This window comes from Pseudoliparis swirei, chromosome 10, assembly GCF_029220125.1.
Source record: "Pseudoliparis swirei isolate HS2019 ecotype Mariana Trench chromosome 10, NWPU_hadal_v1, whole genome shotgun sequence".
Lineage (NCBI taxonomy): Eukaryota > Metazoa > Chordata > Actinopteri > Perciformes > Liparidae > Pseudoliparis > Pseudoliparis swirei.
This window is the reverse complement of record NC_079397.1, coordinates 12,379,156-12,389,544: the sequence shown is the minus strand read 5'-3', so window position 1 is coordinate 12,389,544 and position 10,389 is coordinate 12,379,156. Positions and strand designations below refer to the sequence as shown.

At 44.2% G+C, this 10,389-nt stretch overlaps 1 protein-coding gene across 1 annotated transcript in view; it reads left to right on the top strand.

Annotated features, from left to right (window-relative positions):
* Nucleotides 1-418: 418 nt before the first annotated feature.
* Nucleotides 419-10,389, top strand: part of LOC130200839 (prickle-like protein 1) — a 28,007-nt gene continuing 18,036 nt past the window's right edge. Inside the window, exon 1 of the mRNA XM_056425402.1 lies at nucleotides 419-600. The gene's annotated coding sequence lies outside the window, so the exon portion shown is untranslated. The remainder of the gene's footprint in view (nucleotides 601-10,389) is intronic.

The window sequence follows — 10,389 nt, the reverse complement described above, 5'->3', positions numbered from 1 at the left end:
AAGTGAACAGAGGACATTTTGTTATATAATTGCTGCTGTATTCCTATACGGGCACTTTCAGTGTCTCTAAGGGAGCAACTAATGAGTTTACGATGACCTCATCATACTTTTAATGGTGTTTTTAGTCACATAGATTCGAATGTGAACCTCATGTGTTTCTGAGAAATAGATCACGTTGACTTGAGCATGCTTTCAAAACGCATCCATAAAGTCGTGGCGTGGATGTGTACACAATATGATGCGTGCCTGTGAGTGAGAGGGAGGCGTGTGTGAGTGCGTGAGGGAGAGAGGGGGAGGGAGAGGGGAGGAGGAGGGGGGTTAAGCCAATGGACGCAGAGCAGCGCTCGTGTAATTTCTTCGACGCTTAAACTTGGTGCCAGAGCTGCGCAGCGTTCAAACCTCGGTGAGCGTCCTTCCCTCTGCTTCTCTTTCCACCATCATGCTCTGAACGACTGCCTCCGTCGAGCTGGTTCAGGACTCGGAACGGCACTGAGTTGTGTTTTGCTGGTTGCAGTCAGCCCGGATGCCTCCAGAGTCGTGATTTTATTCTGATAAACGGAATATTCAAACCCGATCCCGGACCAAGTTGTTGCTTCTGAGGTGAGTGCGAAGTTTATTTTTTTGAGCTCTGAACTATTTTAACAATCGTTTATGAATGTTCCAAATGTTGTGACTTCGCTGTTTGAGTGCGCGTAGTCGTGTGTGGATAGATTTTCAATCATAAAAAGTGCAGTTCAAGTCTGGAGAAGCTTAGAAATCACCATGGTCCAACGAGACTGAGGGATGGACATGATTTGTTCCTCCATTACATGGCCGGACGCATCAAGACGCGTTGAGAAAAGAGTTAGTTAAGGCTCTGTGACATGTGTTCAGTAAAGGAGGAGAGTAAAAAGTGAAACTGTGACTGACTCTGGGCTGAGGAGGGGGGAGGGGGGGATCTTGGAAAAGTGTTTGTGCGTAAAGACGCACCGTAATGGAGGGTTGCATTTTGGTTTCCAGATGCGTGCACCCAGCTGTTGCTTGTCTCTCAGGTGGTCTCTCTCGGTCTGTCTATACTCTTCTTTTTCCTGTTCTTTTCTTTTCACGCACTCACTCACTCCTTTCATGCAGCTCATCGGAACCACATCAGTGTGGACGGACCACAGCCCAAATGCTCACCAACCATACACAAGTGAAGCCACGGCGCTTCAGCCAATCAGAACAATTGACCAAGGAGGGCATTTTCTCATTATATAATCCTATGTCAGAGACTTCAGAGAAATGTACTTTTAGTGCAGGTGTTTGTAATCAAGGTTGCACTATTGTGAAAGAGTCATTCTCTCCATTTCGTTTCAGTTACCTCCCCTGTTCTGAGATACTGACTCTTGTCTCAGAATGTGTATTTAAAGATCCCAAAAAAAATGTTTAAAAGGCAAATATGAGTCCTTTGATGGACTTTCTTCTCAGTCCGGTGTGATCTGTTTTGAAGCCAGTGGCGGCACCTAGTGGCGGGAAAGATTAGGAAAGATTAGTAAAGATGCTGTGCAGTTATAGCATCATTACAAATCCGCACAGATGTTCAGAGCACAGTAAAAAATCACTCGAATCTACCTCGAATTAAAAATCTCTACATTTTGAAGCAGTGTCCTGTAAGAGTGTACGTGCCGTGCAGTCTTGGTCCTGTAATTGAATGACAAGCTGCTGTGTGTTTAGCTGATCCAGGATGAGAGCGCAGCCGCGGATCAGGTGACTGAGGCGTATTCCCCCTCTGTGGGAGGCCAGTCCACTCGTTGCTGGGGGTATACACACTGCAATGCTAAGCCTTTGTTAATGAGTATGTATCTGTGTGTGTCCATGTCTGTGTGTGGTAGGCCCACTGGGGGCCACAGGATCTGCGTGTCTGTTACTTTGTTTGCTTGTGTGCACGCATACATGTGTGTTTTTCTGTGTGTATGCATGTCTCTGCTTATTAACATGCATATGTGTGTGTGTTTGTGTGAGGGAAAGAGAGAGAGAGAGAGATGGGTGTTTGGACCCAGGAGTTAAGCTGCTGTTAATTGGTCAGCCATTTGAAGCACATGGGAGTCCAGTCAGGCAGTAGCTGAGATGATCGGTATGCTCGGCTCGACAACCGCCAGTTATGGGACATAACATTGATTCTATGCTTTCAATGGATGCTGAAAGAGGTCTTTTGTCTCTCTCTATTTCATACTTTGGTTGTAACTCAACAAACAAGTTATTAGTAAGTGAGCTTTCGAGGTGCTGGGAGGAAGACTGAGCTCTGATTGGGCTGTGGCTTTATATTTATCCAAAGAAACAGGAGCGATACAACTCTGCTCATTTAACTCTCGTCAATAAAGTTCATACAAGTATACTTCCCAAACAATCACAGGCGTTTGTGTCCTCGAGTAGCTTCACAAACGAGACTGTGTGTGGAAAAAGTTGATTTAGTTGAAAGGAGGAGGGAAATGACGTGGCTGAAGAGGATGTGAATCATCGGTTTAAAGACAGAAAATGACTGGACATGGACCGTCAAGCAACTCTGAGCCTTTGGCGTTGGCAGCCGAGACACATTATGAATGCATGCGTGACTTTTTTTGGCTGCACAGCTTTTTGTGAAGCACACCCGCTGACTTTGTGTTTAAGGACACTTTTCTCGACAGACAGACTCATTTTTCAGAGCAGTGTCTTCATCCTACAAGTCTTCATTTTCTCAACCCATATTCTCCAGTGGGGTTTTAGTGCCAGAGAGGAAATCCAGCCTGCAGATTGTTTTGATATTGTTGGACCCTCTCCCGGAAAACCTCTTTGCTCAGCGACCAAGGGTGTTCTCCATTTAGAACCATCGGCTGCTTGAGAAACACCTCATCTGATCACGGCAGTGAAGCTGTTTGAAGAGCTCCAGATTTCACTTGTGTGTGTGTGTGTGTGTTTGAAGCTGAAGAGGCTCAATCCAAAAGGAGATTTTCGCCATTTAAATACAACATGGAGATAAATTCGACAACTTTTTAATGGATAGCAGGCAACCTAAATCCCTCTCTACCTTATCATAATGCAATTCCCACTCAATGATGAATACGGTGTTTCAGAGCAGTTCACTTTTACAGTGCCTAATATTATAAACATGCGCTAACAATATAAGGGGGGGGGGGGGGGGGTCATGCAGCTGGTGTAGATATATTGTGTCCCGTGGATTTCAGCATTGGTTGCCATTAGACTGCAAGAATGGAAGCAATAAGAAACACACATATGTTAAGTGTGTTTGTCTGTCCACATTTCTTTATGAGTAAGTCCACAGTGGCCTGTCTGTGCTGCCTCTGTCAGCCTAATGCCTCAGACCAACGTGTGTACACACAGGCAAGTTTGTGCTGTCATACTGGAATTAATCGGGTGTGGGGTTGTGTAAATCATTCCAAACCTCAGAAAACACACTCAGTCACACACACATCCCCGCCAAGCAGCTTTCCCCTGTCGATGTGCGTGAAGGGCCACGGAGTGAAGGACCAATCGCTGAACGGGAGAACTAGAACTGTGAACAATGGAAGACAGAAAAACTGTCTTGGAGGAACCGAGATTAAACAAGTCTCAAAGTGATACTGTGAGTTTGACACGGGAACCACGCAGTTATATACCAGTTATCAGCAGCATTATCACTGGTGCAATGGGAGACTGCATACAGTTCTGGAACCAACCTTGACCAAGCAACACATTCCCTGGCCACAGCTGGGCTTTTTCTATTCACATTTGAGACTAAACAATTAATCAAGATATCCGTTGAAAACTAAAAAAGTTTAGTTGCAGCACAAGGTGCATTTTTCACATGTGATGAAAATGTCAAGTTCAGTGTCTGTCAGATTGTTCATGGTCAAGGAAATATTACACTATAGATGTTGAAAGAAGGTATATGTACAATATGCATACAGTGTATGTATATTGGCCGACAGTAGCTATAAACCAAGGCCATGCCGAGGGATGTGAGTGTGTGTGTGTGTGTGTGTGTGGGGTGGGGGGGGGGGGGGTTAGGAGGGCAGTCCTTGATGTGCGAACACCAATCCTGATCCCTGTGCTCATTGAGCGGTTACAGACCAAACCCTGTCGGCCGCATTGGCTTCACAAGCCTGGTATTATGGTCAGCTTGTGGGGAGGAAAAGTAAACGGGGGTTTATAAGAGTATCAGACGCTAAGTAATGGACTCGGCATTGTGTTAAAACGTGCATGGACTATAGTTGCCCGCAGCACTTGCTATAAGCGATGCAACTCTGAGGTTTCGTTGAGAGTTCCTGACTCGTGCCTGCGAGTGAGAGTCGATTTGGCACCGACTTAATTACCTATACACACAGCTCTATTTGATGATGATTAAAGCCACTAGCATACACAGATACACACACCTGCCCAGACACAGCTCGCCAGTCACAGTAGTTTGGGAGACATTAAAGGTGATGATTATTAGATGGTAATAATTAAAAGGCTTTAAAACCCAAGTAAAGGAAAACTTTATAGATAGAAGCACAGTCTCGCATAGAAAGACAAGATTGCCGCGCAACAACCACGTAATTATTGCTCGTCAAATGACCACCCTGAGGCAGGACACAAATGATAGCTTCCAGTTTTGTTTTTGATGGGGAAAAAAACATTAAAGGTCTCCATAACAGATCCTGGTGTGTTGGGTGATACATCACTCGTACACTATTGCTGTTGTGATGTGAAAAACTCCTAATTCCATCCTTCACAGTCTGCTGCTTGGTGGTTTCATGTTTTCAGCTCAGAGGAAGGGCGACCCTTTCTAAATCCAGGGGCTCATGTCAGAAATGCATCGCCGCAGAGCCAAAAACAATCCCAGCTTCCAACTGTTTGCAGCGTGCAAAGAATATATTTTGAAAAATGTCCTAAAATGTAAGGGACACCCACTAAATTTAGCATGAAAAAAAGTTGATGGTTGGTAATAGATGCAGAGAGACATTATTGAGCAATCGTTGGCTAAAAATAGCTGCACTGAATCAACATAAATAGGAAGGAAAAAAAAGGTAATTATAATTCATTCATAGTTCATAAATATTCTAAAATGGATATATAAGGAAAGTCATTATATGTGATCGAAGTTGCGGTGCGTTTATCAGAAAAACATGGCTACGCTGCCGCCGTCCCTCTTTAAATTGGTCTCATGTGTTAGACAGTTTTCTCATGAGGCCAAGACGAGCTCCTGAGCAGAATGTCTCAACTCGGTTGTAATCAGGGACATTGTGCTCCTCTCCTCTTCCTCTTCCCACTTCACCTCTCCTCCAATATACATCAAGCATCAGATGGCACAGGATGTTCACATTCATCTAACTCTGTTTTTTCCACTGCCTAATCATTGTCAGTCTGCCTCAATAAACAGATGCAGATGAGGTAGAGAACACTTTGGAAGTTTTTTGACAAATGTTAAGTTGCGCAATTTCAGGAAGACGTCCACATTTATGTAAACGGTCCGCTGTTGGCATGTCTCTGCAGAGGTCTCTGAGGACATGTCCTATCGGCCATTTTATCTCCATCTGGCTGTACACTGTTACAAAGGAAAACCCGCCAGTTTATTCCCCCAAAGGGGAAACGTCTCCATCCAATCGGATGCCACTCAGTCAGGAAATGGCCTTTTTTGTAGATAACTACCGTGTAAATGAGGGTGGAGAAAATTACAGGATTCCACCAAATTCACAAAAAGTGGCACACTTTCTTCAGCACTCATGTGAGTCTTGCTTTCAGAAGGAAGTTGTGATTAAAGCTGCTTTGAATAATATTATTTCTAATAGCAAGTAATGAAATGACGGACTGTATAATGTGAAGGGGGTCAATCTGAGTAACCCAGAGAAGATTGTTTTTTCTTTTGGTTCATCAGGCAGCTAACAACTCACTGTTAGCACCATAGTGGAACATTAAGCCAAAAACCGAGATTAAAAAAGAGTGAATATTGAATTTACATTTCTTAAATGGAAAACTGTGGCTAAAAACACAACTCTAAATGTTGCTCAATAAATATTGGATGTGTTAATAGACTAAAAGGAATGCCCACATGTTTAACATGTCAACTTAAAAGGTGATATGTCAGCTTATTTCAGCTGCCCTCACGTAATTTCAAGTTTAATTTGCATTTGTTAAAGCAGAAATCATGCCAGGCATTTCTAGATGGTACTTACTCCTCAAAGGGAAAGTCTGCACTTCCTTTTAAGAGGAACTCTGCCTTCTACTCTAGCCTCTCCTCCCGTTAACACATCCACAACTGCCTTTATGTTCTATGGGAAGTAATCAAACAGCAATATATCCTTCGGCTAAGACAATTTCATCTCCAGGAAAGGGGGAATGTAACAGATATTCACCAGTCGTGGTTTGCTGGTGAACGCTCGGGGCTTTCCAAGTGACTGTCGCAAAGCCAATATAAACAGTTATTTGACAGCTTTCTGGGTTTCTGGCTGTCGGATGCATCCGTTTCGTTTTTTATGCCTGAGAACGGGAGCTTACATTGCCACTTGCATTGTTGTTCGAGAAAATAAATGGCTTTTGTGTTTACACTAATGACCTTAAAAAACCAGACAGTAAATTGAAGGCTATGGCGTTTATTATCTCTGACCAGCCACCCGTGAACTCCCACATGCGTGTGCTTGTTTATGAACATACATTCGCTTGTTTCAATACATTTTGTATTTCTTCAGTACTTTACGCATAACTGTGAGTGTGTGAATGAGTGTGTCTGCATGTTCCCGTCAGAAGAAGCGCTCATGAATCCCCACTCAGCCATTTCAGACATCTGGTTGCGGATGTACAGCTTATATCTCCAAGTAATATGTCCAGTTAAGCCCCTGGGAGCCGCCTCTGTGCACATCATTACAGCCCTCCTCCGGCTTCGCTTGGAACTTCGCAGAAACCCTATCGTTTGGTTTAAAGGGGTACAAATATGCTGAATATCCTTTTATACTACTTCCTCCGGTCCGTCTCCCATCTGTTGCAGATTAGTCTTCGGAGTGTGTTTAGAGAGCTGAGCGGGACAGATAGTAAACCCAGAAGGTTTTAGTCAGAACTGTCAGGTAGGTCTGAATTAACAGAGAGGCCAACTGAGGATATGGCTGGCTGAGAGGAAGAACAAGGGGGTCCAAGGAGAGAGAGACAGCGAGAGGGTCAGTGTGGAATGCCAACAGCGGCTGCTTGGCCAAATTCAACCACACTCACCGGGAGCGGAAGGGGGGGGGGGTGACAACGACCAGTTGCACCGCGTTCCCCGTGATACTGAGTTTATTCAAGCTTGGAGCACAAAGAGAGCCTTCCTGTGACACGTAGCCTCCATGTCTGTCGCTCTCGTGGCATTCCAAACCCGCCACCCAAAATGTTTGCGTGCTGAGCTCAGCTGATACCACTCAGCTGTTTCGTTAGCCGTCTCATTTTCTATGGCTCAGTAACCCATATGCGGCGAGACGAAAAAGCGCCTTGGGAATTGGCTATCGGAGCTAAAGGCTATATGGTTACACACACACACACACACGCGCACACGCGCGCGCACACACCCTTCTCTGACACTGCGCTGCCTCGAGAATGGTGCCAACCCACGTCGGCCAAACTGCAGCCCAAGTGTGACAAGGTGCTCGGGGCGGGGAACTTGGTCCAACCTGTCGTTCCTAGCTCTTGTTGTGTTTCCAATTCCTGATTTTGAGAAAGTGAGGGCACTGGTTGTGTAATACACAGACGGTTGTGTGTGTGTGTGTGTGTGGATGTCTGTATGTTTGTCTGTTCCCCTTGACTGATGCTCCATCCCTCCAGGGTTCTCTCATTAAGCCTCTGTGTACACAACCCCGATCCCTGGCCTACATCTATCTCTTGTTTAAAACTCAAAGGATTCTCTCTCACACACATACGTGCACACACACACACACACACACACACACACACACATATGAAAAAACAAACAGCTCGGCCTTACTAAGTGTGATGCAATGGTGCTGCTTGTCTTGCGTGATATGTCTTCACGTGTCATTGTACATTTGCTTCACATTTGGTTTTTTTAGAAGCAGTGCTTCCATTCATTGAGTGACACGGCTCATTAAAAACCTGCCGTATCTGTTTCTTTTGGCTGAATGTGACATGTGACACACTGGAGTCAGACCGATGGAGCCTTAGATTAATAGAAGGATTGCAATAACAATGCTGCATCATTCTTTTTTTTTTTACCAACGAAGTAAAGCAAAGCTGCAGTGATATGCATTGTCAACAAGAACAAGACAATCTAGTTCTTGAAATTGTTCAATTATACCATCAGTCCATCACTCACCAGTGTTCCAGTTATAGATATCTGCTTGTTCTTTCTCTTCTGTACTCTGCATGTGAGGAAATGTGATCGCAGCAGCCTGAAACAAGTCTTCTCTTTCTTTCAGACACACACACACACACACACACACACACACACACACACATATATAGTGACAGGAGGTTCCTTTTGTTAACTAATAGGTATTAAAGTTTTGTGATGGTGTTTCTCACTTATATTCCAGTTCCTCGCTGAATGTGATGAGAGAGTGTGAAAGTATTCTGCTAATACAGTGTGATGCTGTTTAACACGGCGGCCTGTTTGATCTCTATTCATTGTTGACAGCAATACAGAAGCCCCACCTGTATGCAAAGTTGTGATTTCACAGGTAAAATATATGCCTATTAAATCCAATAATTTGAATATGTGCATATCTTTGAAGAACTGGACCAGCTACTCTAAGACCGTTTACCATTATATTGAAATGCAGAGAAATTCTTAATTGTTTTTCCACGATGGATAACTTGTATAACCCAGTTGCCTGATGAAACCCTTTGTTTCCAAGCGGATACGTCTGCTTGGCAAGATGTGTTCGCCTACAGGGATCGTCTAGGACTTGCATGCCGTGAGATTCAGGTAATGACTCGTGTTAAGCTGTTTAAGTTATGCAGACCCGGCCACATCACGGAAAGAAATGACAATAATTAATAACTTACCCCTAGACATGAAGCTATTTAGCCCTGGCATTGCATATTTCTTCAACGTAGTCTAATCAGCCTGTGAGTAATGAAGGGATTTATAGAAATTTCATAATAATGGGCTACATATGCAGGGATATGGGCAGATCCAAAAGCACAATAAAGATCAGATAAACATGTCAGGCTGAACAGAAGCTGCATTGAAGCAGCGATTATTATTCATTGTGCAACGATTTATCTCAAATCTGATGCCTACTATTTTGGAAGCCAATGAATAGAACATTTGATCGCATCTGTTGGATGCACGCTGGTGACTGAAGTCAGCTCTAGTTTCAGATGGCCCGGAGCAGATGAAATGATCTTGCGAGAGATTACAAACACTGTTGCACAAAGGTTTCCTGTCTAATCAAGGAGTTCACTCGTAAGGCTAATGCCAGCATGCTAACATGGTGTCAGTTGGCAGGTACGTCCAGCTAATGTCATTGGTTTTGCAGTTATATGGTCCAAACTTTAAAACCTGATACTCTTTCTAAATTGAAAGTTGAAAGCTCACTGAGGGCTTTGCTATTCATGAATAGTCGGAACCTATTTTTCTGGCAATATATCCGATAGTTGAGAATCGTGGAGTCATGTCACACAGTATCCCATGGGGGCAATAGAGGAAGAGGATCACCAACGTCATTATTATTAATTCTCTGGGCTTCCATGACATGTTTTAGTGTGGGCCAAACCAACACCGCCATCCCAAAAAGTAGATCAACATCAATCGGGGACGTCCACTTTGCATTCTCATAAATGGTTGAAGTCAAGCGCTTAACAAGAAGAAACTTGACGGAAGCTTCCCAAACTCTATAAGCTCCCGTTACTTGACAATTTCCTGCATTTTACAGCCCTTTTATTGCGCCTCCTATTGTCCCAAAGGTGTGCAGGTAACACCCTGCAGTGGTGAGCAAATCTCTGCAGAGGGTTTTATGACAGAAACTTCCATCTCACTCGGGCCGGGAGTGTCAGGGAATATTAACACCAAACTGGAGAGACCACTTAGCGGCACTTTGGCGGACCTGATATGCAGTAGCGAGTTAAGCTGGTGGGCCTTGTTAGCGAGGTCTAAAGATCCATTTCCTGGTGTGAAAGGCTGCTGAGAGGCGTCTGTCGCCGACAATGGGGCTGAATGAGGCATCATAATGGATGTGAATTGAGACGCGGATCGGAGGTCTTTATCTGGAGCGGAGATGTGTGTGAGCTGGTTTTCCAGTTGTCGTGCATATGACCTTTGTAAGCGGGACACTTCTGTAATAGATAGCGGTGTCTTTATCTGAAACACTATACATGTCGAAAGATTCATCTGGTGGGAGTCGGTGTAGATGTATATTGTGCAACAAAAAAGACCATTCTGACACAGGGTCGAAGTTTCACTTTCAAAGTTTAAAATTGAGTTGTTGGTTT